Source organism: Marmota marmota, unplaced genomic scaffold (assembly GCF_001458135.2).
Source record: "Marmota marmota marmota unplaced genomic scaffold, marMar, whole genome shotgun sequence".
NCBI classification, from domain to species: domain Eukaryota; kingdom Metazoa; phylum Chordata; class Mammalia; order Rodentia; family Sciuridae; genus Marmota; species Marmota marmota.
In genome coordinates, this window is record NW_026000205.1 from 6,405,462 (window position 1) to 6,419,153 (window position 13,692).

General features: G+C 48.8%; 1 protein-coding gene and 1 long non-coding RNA gene across 5 annotated transcripts in view; one reads left to right on the top strand and one right to left on the bottom strand.

Annotated features, from left to right (window-relative positions):
• The window catches only part of Pou2f2 (POU class 2 homeobox 2), a 62,940-nt gene that overhangs the window by 39,547 nt on the left and 9,701 nt on the right, over positions 1 to 13,692 (bottom strand). The gene's annotated exons all lie outside the window — the stretch shown is intronic.
• The window catches only part of LOC125612600, a 21,562-nt gene that overhangs the window by 906 nt on the left and 6,964 nt on the right, over positions 1 to 13,692 (top strand). For 2 of the 4 annotated variants that reach the window (XR_007343072.1, XR_007343073.1), the window contains exon 3: positions 9,295 to 9,611. The exons of 1 other annotated variant lie outside the window; for it this stretch is intronic. This is a non-coding gene — a long non-coding RNA (uncharacterized LOC125612600). Of the gene's footprint in view, positions 1 to 2,635; positions 2,846 to 3,493; positions 6,761 to 9,294; positions 9,612 to 13,692 lie in introns of those variants that run through there. One more of the 4 variants, XR_007343070.1, reaches the window with a different exon arrangement.

Sequence of the window (13,692 nt, forward strand, 5' to 3'; positions counted from 1 at the left end):
CCGCCCCCGCGCGCACACCTGCGAGGGTCACACAAAGGCGCAGGACTCCCCGCGCACCGCGGAGCAGACAAAGGGGCGCCAAAGCGTCGGGCCTCTTCCTTATCTCGACGTACAGGGTCCGAGGATGCAGAATCACAAGGCGCCTCCAAATACCTCTCCTGCGGCCCGGGACTCCCCGGGACACGCTGTGCCCCACGCTGTGGGGGCCCCCCAAACCACACGTCCGCAAACACACGTTTGGACTCACCCCAAGTGTTTCTACACGTGGACCCTAGCACTTCAAACACACACAGACTCCTATGAACACATCTCTGTGTACATGGCCCCAGTCCTCCCTCCTGACCATGGTCTCTCCCTTATACAGACACCTTCTTCTACTCCTCTATGTGGACCCTTGGGCACAAGGTCACATCTACACATATGACCAGTCTAGGTCTGGCCACGTGTATCTACATTCACACACATGCACACCCACAAGGGATGTGATAGACAAGCACAACTACATGGGTGCCCTCCCCATCTGCACATGGCCAGTCACCCGGATACACCTGGGCAGGCAGGTGGGCAAGACAGGGATGACCACAGTTCTCCCATCTGCACAGGGAGGACAGTTTCTAGGCTCCCACACTCCACAACATTCCATACCGTCAAGGCCATTGCACAGAGGACACCCACAGACCACACAGCATCTGGCTGCAGGGTTCCACACATGAAGGTCTTTCAGATAGCAGTCTGGTGGCAGTGGGCTACTGGAGCCTTGTCTTAGAGCTGCATTTGCCCAGTGAGCTCTGTTTTCATTTAGGATTTATGTTTGGGGGGGGGTTGGAAATGGGGGTCATATGACATTAATGGGGGGCAAAATACACTGGACACCCCTATGCTCCACCCTGAACATATTCAGCATCATCAAAGTGAGAAGCACACTTTTACACATGACTCCAGGCCAGCCCCTTAAGTGGAGCAAGGAGAGGACCGCCCACTTCTAGGGCAGTGCTCCCAGGTCTGAAGGGGAGTCCAGGAGCTGGGAAGGCCTTACTTGCTCCCTCGGGGGATGAAATCACCACCCCTGTCACCTCCCATGTTGGCTTTACTGTTATTGCCTCAGACCAGAGCTCAATCCCTGGGCCTGAATGAGGGGACCTGGGGTGGGCCTGCCCAAGAGAGAACAGAGGGGCAGAATTTGGGACACAGTAGGTAGGTAGGACTTGACAGCTGGGAATGGAGAGACCCAGGCAGGGGGAGATGGTGGCCTCCCTGACAGAGAAGAGGACTCAAGCCAAGCTGAACAGGGCAGGTAGGACACAGGCACTGGGGAGCAGTGGGGGCCACTCGAGGTGTAGGGAGCCTGCAGGGAGGCGGCACAGGGGAGGCCAGGCTGGGCTCAGGGCTGAGCGGTAATTAAAGGAGACGTAGGGGGCTCCCCAGGGCCAGCGGGGCTGGTAACTGACACGCGGGCCCCATTGCTCCGCTCATATTTCTCGCCGGATCGATACGTTTGACTCCCGACAAGACAATAATCGCTTGTACGCGGCTGGCGAGTCGATCAAATACATTATTAGAGCGAGGTCCCCCGGGGGCCCGCAGGAGAGTGGGGGGGCAGCAGCCAGCCCACCGGGGACAGCAGAGAGAGATTCTTCACCCCTTAGGGCCCCCCTGCCATGGCCTATTCCTCCCGGCCACCCCTGGGGACACTCTCTGTGGCTCAGTTCCCCAGTATCTCTCTGGACTCCTGTTATCTTTAGCAGTCTTTCTGCTCAGCCTTCAGCCTCATCCCTGCTCTATGTGGAGACCCAAAGGGCCTTTCCCCATAGATGCTGGCCTCATCTGTAGGGTTTTAGCATGTGGGAGTTCAGAGGGGCACCTCAGAACCCTTGCCTGGTGGGAGACAGGGAAACTGAGTTGCAGGCCATACCCTGAGTCCATGACTGGACTTGGAAGTGAACCTGGGCCCCATATTCATTAGCACCAATTTTTCTCTGCCTGGCCTCCCTTCTGCATCTAAGCACATTGGCCTTCAGCAGAGTCCAGGCCAGGGACAGCCTCCGAGGGATAGTGAGAGCTGGCTTAGAGACCTACATGGGCAGGAAAACAAGGATGGTAGGAATGGCAGACAAACCCATAAAGAGAAGTGTGGCCAACCCTGCTGCAGGCCAGGCAGTCCGTCAGGGGCCTCAGTGACCCTCAAACCATGCCCAGCCTCAGCTCTGGCCCACCGCAGGCAGTGCTTGCCCATCTCTTGCCCACTTTCCCATTTTCTGGGCTCAGAACTACTTCCTATTGACATGCTACCTAACCCCCTGGATCTGAGGTTCCCTCAGGACTATTTCTTCAACAGCCCCAAGTCAAAGTCAAGTCCTATATGGATCGACCAGCATCTAGGGACTCAAAATATTTCTTTACCTTTTCCTCCTCACTATCGTCATCAACACTAGCAGTAGCAGCAGCATCACTGTCTATTCTGTGCTATTTGAACCAATAAATTATTCCTAAATCTTCACAACAGTCTGAAGAGGTAAGGTTTGTTATCATCCCCCATTTTGTTGGTGGGGTTCAGAGAGTAGAGTCATCTGACCCAAGTCACATTGCGTGTGAGTGGTAGAGTATGAATTCAAACCTGGGTCCATTCTCCCCACAGCTTGTTCTCTCTCTGCTCTGCCATGGACCTCCTTTTAGACTTTGGAAGCCTCCCCATCATCCACTGGACAACAGGAATAGCCACTCTGTCCACTCAGGAACACTGGAATCCTCCACAGCCCCCACCCAACTCTGACAGCTCTTAGAGCCAGTTTCTGGATGTTCAGCAAGGAACTAGGTTCCTTCTGACCCCATCTGGTCCTGCCTCAAAGTAAGCCAACCCTTCTCCAGTTCCTTATTCTATACATTTCCTACATGTTTCTGGGTTCTGAGCCCTGTGCTGGGAGCAGAGGACCCAGAAATGAGCTAGACCTGACTGCACTCAAGTTGCTCATGGTGTGGGGGGAAGACATGCAGATAAAATATCTGCTAGTCCATCCCTCAGTCAGTATCCAGGAAATGCTACTGTGCCAGGACATGGCTAAACCCAGAGAATACAGGGATATGCTTTATCCCTCACCCCCCAGAGCTTACATTTTTGGAGAGGAGGATCAGTTTTTTTTTAAATCACCAAATAAATATATAATCCCAATTTGGGAAAAGTGCTTTCAAGAACAGGTGAAGGACCCAGGCATAGTGGCACATGCCTGTAATCCTAGCGACTTGGGAGGCTGAGACAGGAGGATCATGATTTCAAAGCCAGCCTCAGCAACTTAGCGAGGCCCTAAGAAACTCAGTGAGACCATGTCTCTAGATAAAACATAAAACAGGGCTGAGGATGTGGCTCCGTGGCTAAGCACTCCTGGGTTCGATCCTCAGTACCAAAAAAAAAAAAAAAGAATAGATAAAGGAGCTTAAATGGATGGTGGCACATTGCAGAAATCTGTCCCAAGGAGGTAACATTTACTTTGTAATTCAGCACAATATTCAGGATGCAAAAGATGTGGAGAAAAGCATTCCAGGCAGTGTGAACAGAAGAGTTGGTGGCCCTAAAGCAGCAAGCAACATGAAAATTCCAGGAACTGAAAATCAGCCTGTTCAGCAGGTACAGAGTGAATGAGGAAGAGGATATGATGATGAGGTGAAGAGGTGCAGGGCCAGGCCACACAGGGCCTTGCAGCCCCTGGCAAGAATTATGGAATTTGATTCAAGAACAGTGGGACACCACGAGAGAGTTTTAAGCAGGGAAATGACATGATTTTGTGAACATTTTCATGGATGATTATGGCTGTGGTGGTGGGGGTACACCAAAGAACCAGAGGGTGAGGGGGTCAGCCATGAGGAAGCTGATACAGTGTCCACATGAGGGATGATGAGGACAGAACCAGGAAAGTGGCAGTGGGGGAGGAAAGAAGGAGGTGCCTCTGGAAGAAATTTTCTGTGCAGACAAAACAGGATTTGGTAGCTAGATAAATCTGGGGTGTGGAAAAGAGGAAGGAGTCAAGAGTGAGCCCAGCTACTTGGAAGTAGTTCCTGCATAGGAAGATGGGGGAGGAGGGAGAGCTTAAGCTTGGATGAGAAAGATCAGGGCCCAGAGAGACAAGAACCTTAAGGATGGATTTGATGTTGTAGATGGAAGGCTGCTGAGAGGGAGGTTCTGAGTGAGGAAGAGCCACCAGGGACTGGTATGGAGACTGGCTGGTGGGGTGAATCTGGAGGCAGGATGACCAGTGCTGAGAGTGGACACTGGTCCAGGCAGCCAGGGAAGACTGAAACATGAGGTGAAGGTGAGGATACAAACTCAATCTACAGTCACTAGGGACCAGGAGATCAAAGGGCGGTGGGGGGGGATGCTAGGCTATCTCTGACGGACATTGGGAAGGGGAACAAATTTGGGGGAAGATCAGAAAGAAGCACCTTGGAATCAGTAAGGTCTATGGATCAGACAACCAGTGATGCTTAATAAACCACACTGACACAAGACACTGGACATACCCACTACTACCCGAGCTTCCCAAATCCACCAGAATGTACAGTCACCTCAAGTAAGAAGAGAAGTTCTGTGCTGTGGCTCAAAAAAACATAAAAATCAGAAGACCAGGTTGCTGTTTTACAACTGGACATCTGATGATTTAGGGGCAGCCTCCCTGTACACTCTCGGCCTCAGTTTCCCAACTCTAAGAGGAAGGTAGGCTAAAGGGATACTGTTAAGACTTCTTTCAGCTCTAAAATTCTGTGGCTTGAAAGAAGCAAGAAAGGTAAGAAAGACTGATGATCAGCTCAAACAGAAAGAGAATGAATTGCAGGTCTACTCTATGGAAGACCTCACTGAGTTTATTTAGAATCCCTTGATTCCTCACTGCCACCTTAGAAGTAAGGACTCTTAATATCCCATTTTAAAGATGAGGAAATTGAGGCCCACAGTCACCTGAAGTCTTGCTGACCCACAAGCCTGTGCTTAAATTGCTGTGTTGAGCTCATTGCTCTTACCCTAACACATGTCTCTCTCAGATTGTAGGTCCCCCAAGAACACAGTCCTTCATTTCCATTGCCATATACTCACTGGTCTCCAAAGGAGCAGATTCCTAGAGTCTCGTCACTGTACCCATGGACATCCCCTTCTGCACCCAGACTTTCCATTGCACGTGTGCACACACATGCACATGCACACATGCATCCTGCTCTGCTCCAGCTCTGACTTCCCCTCTTCCAGCATCTCAGTGACCACTATTGTCTCCCCTGTGCAGGGAGCTGTCCAAAGGCTGAAATGAATCTCCTTAGTCCAGACCCTTATCCTTGTCCACCCAGGGCCTTCTGGGGACTCCTGGATGCCCCCAGGACAAATCAAATCCCCATACCATGGCCTCAAGAGCTCTGAAGGGCCTCTATCCACACAAGCACCAAACTCCAGCTACACTGGAGGAACTGAGTTCATCCCCACCTTGGGGCCTTTGACCTGGTTGATGCTCTTGAATGCCACTCACCTCCTCCCAGTTTTCTCATCCTTTAGGATTCAGCTTGGAGCCGGGTGTGGTGGCGCACATCTATAATCCTAGTGGCTTGGGAGGCTGAGACAGTAGGATCACAAGTTCAAAGCCAGCCTCAGCAAAACTGAGGCTCTAAGCAACTCAGTGAGGCCCTGTCTCTAAATAAAATACAAAATAGGGCTGGGGATGTGGCTCAGTGGTTGAGTGCCCCTGAGTTCAATCCCTGGTACCTTCCTCCCTACCAAATAAGATTCATCTCAGAGGTCACTTCCTTAGAGGGCACTATATTCATCACATTCTACTATAATATTCATTTTTATTTTCTTCATGGGCTTTTGAATTTAATTACTATCTAGCTGTTTTAGTATTTTGACATCTAAAATGTAAGCTCTCTGAAAGCAGGTGTTCTTTTCTGTTTTCTTCACCATGGTATCCTAATGTTATCAGTGCTGGGCTTGAACCCTGTTATTGTTGAATGAGCAATTCCCTCCAGGCTTCCATGGCCCACAAACTGAAGTCTATGGCTGGATCTCCAAGCCCAAATGGATATGCCCCCTGTCAACCTCTTCAGCCATTTGCCCTCTGAGTTCACCTTCAAGCTTTGCTCAGCAACAAGGATTACGATGCGTGCCGTGTCCCTCCTGCCTGCTTTATCTTCCACACAGATTCTACCCCCTGCTCAAATCTCCCCTCTCTGGAAGCCTTCCCTGACTCCACCAGAAACCCAATCAATAGGAAGGACCCCAGTCTTCCTACAGGACCAGGCAGCACCCCTGGGCCTTAGCACTATTCGTACTGTCTTGAGTTGCTTCCCAGTGAGGCTGTCCCCTGCAGCCTGTGATATTCTTAAGGATAGGACTGGGTTCGATTCATTATTGTTGAGTTGGGACCCAGCATATATCCAGGGCTCCAAAATGTATTGAATGAGGACATTTTCCCCATAGAGTAAGTATAAGTATACATATACATGAATATTATGACTAGTTGGAGGGTTAGACAGATTAAATGGGTTCTCCCACTTATTTGCCTTATAACTAGGTCAAGGACTTCCCTCTCTGAGTTGCAGGTTCCTTATCTGTGAAATGGAGGCAGTAACACAGGATGACAAGAACTTCATTCATGTTAAGTATAAACTTGCCATCATGCCATAAGTACAAAAGAGTTCATTAAATCAAGGTCTGAGTGAAGGGAAGGGAGGGGATGTGGGGGTGGAAAGGATAATAGAATGAATTGGACATTATGACCCTATGTGCATACATGATCACATGACCTGTGTGACTCTACATCATGTACAACCAGAAGAATGAGAAGTTATACTCCATTTATGTATGATGTGTCAAAATGCATTCTACTGTCATGTATAACTAATTAGAACAAATATAATTTTCTTAAATCAAAGTCTGAGATTGATAAAATCAGGAACAATCTTGATGCCACCAATAGAACAGTGGTTAAATAAATTGGTGGTATGTTCATATTCAGGAATCTTATATGGTCATGAGTGAGAATGATATATATCTATGGATATGGACGTGGAAAGCTCTCCAAGGCACTATTGAGAAAAAATAATCAAGTTGCAGAATGAAGTTTACACTTAGATATCATTTAGGTAAAACACTCTACATTTTCTGTGGGTGCACAGGCATTGAGAGGAAAAGGTCTGAAAGATAATGAATTAACTAATGACTACTACCTTTGGTGAGGGAACCAAGACTGGAGAAGCATAGAGGATTCAAAGGAAATTTTAACCTTTTCTGTAAATGATTTTGGTTTTGGCTATGAGATCATATTCATTTTTAAATTAAAATTAGAATACCAGGTAGAAAAGCAAAGCAATGATTATCCTAAAGGTTTATCAGGCTAGAGGCTCGTGGTTGCCTCCAGCAGGGAGAGAGGGTGCTTGGGAAGGGATTCAGGGAAGGAACTTATGGATGCTGGGGTGCCTTTGACACCTCAACTCTAGTGGTGATGATAGAGATGTTCGCTGGGTCAGCATTCATTCAACTGTCCATTTTTGTCCTGTCCAGTCACCATAAGCTTCCTGAAGGCAAGGGCAAATTTGTACACGTGATAGCATCATCTGACTCTTCTTCCCTCTTTCATTCCACTGCTCAGAAACAAATTTAAATAAGTTGGTGTCCAGCGTTCGATAGGGCGCGCCCGTAGCTGCAAACACTTGGCGGGACTGAGGCTGCTGTCCAGGGTACTAACAGCCAAGACCGGAAGGCCATGGGGGAGGCTGGCAAAGTAAGCCAGTTCTAAGACTTCTTACTGTAAAGGCCACTCTAGATTGTGCCCTGTGACTTGACGCCACCCCTTCTGTACTCCCCCTGGCTCTCTCCCATCCTCTACACACTTCCTTCATGCTGGCTGGATCTCGCTTTCTGCAACCCCAAGCCCAAGCTCTCCTCCTTGCCTCAAGACCTTGCTTTTGCTCTTCCCCTGCCTCATGCAATCTTTCCCCAGTCATTCTCCTGCCTTCTCCCCTCACTTACTGCGAGGTTCCAGTTAAACATGACCTCTATAGAGAAGTCCTTTTGATCACTCTAACTCTTCTTCTCTCATCACTCCATTCTTTACCATATTGCATTTTCTTCTAACACTCTCCTCTAATGTTCAAGTTTCCATGTGTTATGTATTATGAACTTGCTAATTGTCTCTCTTCCACAACCTGAATGCTTTTGCTTGGAGGATGGGGAGCATGTCTGTCCTGTTATTTTTTGGTGGGGAGGGTATCAGGGATTGAACTCAGGGGTACTCAACCACTGAGTCACATCCCCAGCCCTATTTTATATTTTGTTTAGAGGTAGGAACTCACTGAGTTGCTTAGCATCTCACCATTGCTGAGCCTGACTTTGAACTTGCAATCCTCCTGCCTCAACCTCCCCAGCTGCTGGGATTATAGGCATGTACCACCATGCCTGGCTGTCCTATTATATTTTGTCTTCCTTTTAAAAAATACTTCAGGTGCAAAAAACTGGATTAATTATAAACCTTGGTCATGGTGTATTCCCATCACTGAGCTAGATAGAGCCCTTTTTCATTATTTATCTGTTTACTTAAGTGTTTTTTTAAATATTTTTAGTTTTAGATGGACACAATACCTTTATTTGTTTATTTAGTTTTACATAGTGCTGGGGATCCAACCCAGGGCCTCACACATGCTAGGCAAGTGCTCTACCACTGAGCTACAACCCCAGCCCAATTTAAGTGTTTTTAATAATGTGTTAACATGAACCCACCACTCAACATTCAGATTACATTTGTGACAATAATCCCACTGAGTTGTGTCTTTCCTGTGTCTCCAGTGCCTGCAATGTAGTGGGTATTCAGTATATATTTGCTGAAGAGAAAATGACCTCCATACCCTGCCAAAGGGGACTATTGGGAGTGTGCACCTGGGTGGGGGTGGAGAAGAAATCAAAGGCCCGGCCTTCCACTAAGCTCCCCACTCTCCAGTGGGGACATTGATGCTTAGCAAGTTAGGTCATTTACCTGTGGTTATGGGGATGGAACTATGACCAGTACCAGGCAGCTGGACAGCAAAGTCCATGTTGCCAACATGGTTTTCTTCCTCAAACTTACGCTTTGCCCACCTCTTCCCTTTGACTCAAATGGTGGACTTAAACCTGGGCTTTGCTGTCCAAGATATCCACATGTCTCCCTTCCCTGTCTTGTTATAGCCTCCTGCCAATAAGAGCCAGTCACTAGGAGCTTGTCTATTGATTGCCAGCCTTGAGTCACAAGGACTCTGGGATGCAGACCAAACGGTATTCCCCACTCCACTTTACAGGCTCTTGGCACCTTCTGCAAGCCCACAAGCAAGTCTAGGTGTGAGAGGAGCCTACACCTTTCAGATCTACTTGTTCCTGACACCACCTTACTCAGAGTTCACCTCCTTCATGGAATCTTCCAAGGGAATGCCTCTCACTCACTTCCAGGCTTGATCTCATTCTGATCACAAACTTCTGCTCAGTGCTAAGAACACCAGGAACTTTGCAGTTTATGTGAAGACCAATAAATAGATGCAATCCAGGCCCCTACCTCCCAGAGGTTCCTCCAGCCTCTAGAGAAAAAGTAGCAGATGCCCTGGTGAGAGGAAAAGCTCAGGTATGTGCAAGCCCAGACCTTAACTCTCTCTCAATGTCTTTGAGCCTCAATATCATCACCAATTCCAAAAGTGCCCTCTGATTCCTTCACTCCCCTACTGCAATCCAGGCCACCAATCTCTGCCCTGAATGACTTTAGCAACCTTCTCCCTGAGGATCTTCCTACTTCCATGCTTGACCCTGATGAGTCTTGTCTACTCTTAACACCTAGAGAGAGTATGCTCAGTACCCAACAAGCACCTGGCTCATGGAGAGTACTCAACAGAATGCTGAATGCATTTGTTCCACAGGGGCACCTGAGGCTTCTGAACCTTAGTTTCCACTTCCTTAAACCAAGATAATAATTCATCTATTACAAGGAATAATGAGGATCCAAGCAGAGAATGAATATTGATAATGCTTTAGAAAAAGTGCTCCAAAAATATAAAAGCTTAAAAGAGCCAGAACTAGGGGATGAGCACTATTTCAGAGAGGAGCAAGGAGGAGGGGCACGGCCTTTTATCAGGTAATCTTATTGTATTTTATATTTCCGGCTTCACTAATTCCTATGAGGTGGTGGTTATGACCCAGAGGAAGAAACAGGATCAGAGAGAAAAATCCAACTACCATGGTGTCACAGTGAATCCACGGCAGAGTCAGGATTTGAACCCCTCACACTAAAGCATTCATATTTTCTAAGCACCTCCTTAGCTGGGGGCTCTCAAAAAACATTTCTGGGTTGAATCAATGAAAGTCAGCCAGAACCATTGGGTCTAAATGGCAGTCCTGACTCTGGCACTAACCATTTGGTGACCATGAGCAAGCCACTTGCCTTCTTAGCCTCAGTGGCCCTATCTTGAAAGCAGGATTAATGACAATGCCTGCACCTAACGTGTCAGAGTCAGCAAGACAACCCAGGTCCCAAAAAGCTGTCCATAAGCAGCTATTAGGATTGTTACTCTTCCACTTGAGGGAACAGTGTGAGCAAAAAATGATGAGAGGCCAGTGGAGAGAGGAACACTCAGGGAGGGCCATGCAACAGAGGGGACATCTAGAGCCAGATGAGAAAGGACTCCCAAATCTGCACCTAGCTGCCAAGGCAGGAAGTGGGAAGTATTGATGAGTCCTGAACTTCAAGGAATAGCTCCTGACCAAGTGTATGATCCTCAGGAAGCCATAGAGGTAGTGAGGTCATTGCTGCAGAAGCATCCCCTATCTCCTGCCCATCGAATTATCTTCTGACCCAGAGCCCTCCCTTCATTCCAGGTTTCTCAACCCCACTAGAATCCCACACTCCTAAGCCATTCCTGCCAATCTTGTCGCCCAGCCCTGGTCCTCTAGCTCATGCCCTGGCCTTCCCCACTAACCAGCCTGAAGGAAGGCTCTCTTTTCTTAGGAAGGCCTTTTACCAGCTGGAAAGCTGTTATCTGAGGGTAGTCAAACACTTACAACTAGCTGAGGTATAAGCAAGCATGTGACCTGTGGCTAGGCATGAGTGTCTACACACAACTTTTTTAACCTAAAGGGCTTCATCCCTCGAGTCAGTGGGACCTGTGTGACACAGAGCTTCTTACTCCCTTCATAACCAGGGATCTGTAGACCAAGACAGCAAGACATGGACACTGACTTAGTGGAAAGATCTGTGGATGTGCAGTGGAGTGACCAGTTGGGTCACTGAGTCTTGGATGAAGATGGCAGCTTAGAAAGGAGATCTAGGGTCACCTCAGAATTATTTTCCTGTCAAGTGACCCCCATCTGTCGGCTTCTCAATTCACCCCAGAGATTCTGAATCCCTTGCTCTTTCCTCTGCTCTGTCTCTGCTCTTTCTGAGGCCACCCTTCTCTCTCTCTCTCCACCCCCTGGCCTATCCTACAGCATAGGCTCTTCATTCCATCATTTGCTCCACACATATCCCTTGAACCCTGTCCATGTGACAGATACTGAACTAGGGATCAGTTCAGTATCAGTCATATCGACAGACCCCTGTCACATACAAAACTCTTAACCCAGAAATCTGATAATGGAGGTGGGGCCTGGGATCTTGAATCTATCTTTCACACTACTCCTTAAAGCATGACCCCAGTCATGTCACTCCTAAGCCCAGACTGAGCAGAAAAACCTTGGCATACCAGAGCTTGCTTTCTCTCTTCTTTCTTTCTTTCTTTCTTTTGTGTGCGTGTGTGTGTGTGTGTGTGTGTGTGTGTGTGTGTGTGAGAGAGAGAGAGAGAGAGAGAGAGAGAGAGAGGGACTGAGGATTGAACCCAAGGGTACTTAACCACTGAGCTCTTTTTTAATTATTTTTTTAGTTGTCAATGGAACTTTATGCTATTTATTTATTTATATGTGATTGAACCCAGGGCCTCACACATGCTAGGTAAGTGCTCTACCACTGAGCTGCAACCCCAGCCCAACCACTGAGCTCTTTTTATTTTTTATTTTGAGACAGAGTCCCACTAAGATGCTGAAGGCTACCTCTAACTTGCAATCCACCTGCCTCAGCTTCCCAGGACTGGGATCATAGGTGTGCACCATCATGCCCAGCAGTCCTTCCTATTTCTACAGATTCATCTTCCCAAGCCACCAAGAGATAGTGACAGCCCAGTCCTGCATCCTTGAGATATCATCATGGGGGCCCCTAATATGACAGTGGGATGACCACATTCACCAGAGTGGGGAATCCTGCTAGAGAAGCCCCCAGTCCTTTTGCAGAAACTAAAAGAACCCTGGGCTTTCAAGACACAGGAGATGCCACGAACACCATCTGAACTGCTTATTTTTCAGGGGAAAACCAGGCTCAGAACAAGCAAGTGACTTGAGCAAAGCCACACAGGAAGTGTGAGGCAGACAGAGGGCCCAGCCCTCAGGACTCCAGCTCCACGTCTGCAGGTGTAGACAGCTCTCACTCCAGCAGTTACTGATACTGTGAGAGAGAGCGAGCAGAGGGGCAGAGACCCTTTCTCTCTGCTCCCGTTGATGTTTCAGGGGCTCTGTTTATTTTTACAGTAGTGGGAGGGGGGCTGAACCAGGAGAGATGTAGGAAGACACAAGAGATGGAGGGGGGCAAGGGTAGAGGGAAAAACAGAGCAGAGAAAAGAGGAGTGAAGGGAGGGAATAACCGGAGCCTTGAAAGGTAGAACAGAGAAGTATGTGCAGGTTTTTAAATCCCTGGAGGGAGAGGCAGCAATAAAGGAAAGAATCAGAGTCAAACAGAGAGACGGAAACATACAGAGAAAGCGAGGAAGAGACAGAGAAAGCAGAAAGAGAAAAAGAGAAAAGAAAGAAGGGAAGGGAGAAAAGCAAGCTGTGGTGGGGCCACTGGGCCTTCTGCAAATTACTTCCCCAACACCCTCTTCTCAGCCCCTCACACCAGCGGTCCTTCGGGTGTGTGGTGTGTCCCTCCCTGGTCCTGCGCAGAGATGAGGCTGATCTATGGAGAGGTGTCCAACTGCCGCCCCTGTCTTTCCGCCTTCACTCAGCTGCCTCCCAGAAAAAGAGGCAGCCTTCAGAATAGAAGGGGTACAGGGGGTCCCAAGGGCTGCAACAGGGCCAAGGCTGGGTCTGCCTCCCCCTCACCGTGGTGTGCTGGGGACACCCCATCTGTTCTTGTTGGTGGCCCCTGTTGGCTGCGGCTGCAGGGCAGGCTACTGCTCCCCTGATTTTAGCCAACACCTCCCTCAACCTGTGGCCATCTCCTGCTGCCCACTCCAACACCCTTCTGTTCTTCCTCCTCCTGCCCATCCCTGTGCCCCACAAGACCATTCATCCAGAGCCCACCTTTCTGCTCCCCTATGGGCCTGGGGTTAGGGAGGGGAACACAGCAGCCTAGGTGGGGGTGGAGAGCTGGTGGGTTATTGAAGATGTGCAGGGACTGCAGCTGACATGGATGAGGAGGAAGAGGAGGGGGTCTTGGTGATGGACGATGCTGATTCTTTGGTGGGGCGATGGCAGGCCAGGGGGTGGAGGAGGGCTGGGGGAGGGGTGGTGAGGAAGCAGGTTGGGGGGAAGCAGGACCAGGCTCACATTTGGCATTCAGGGCAGCTGACAATAAAAATGCTTTATTGCCAAGAAACTGGATCGATCGGGGCTGGAGGGGGCCGGCAGGG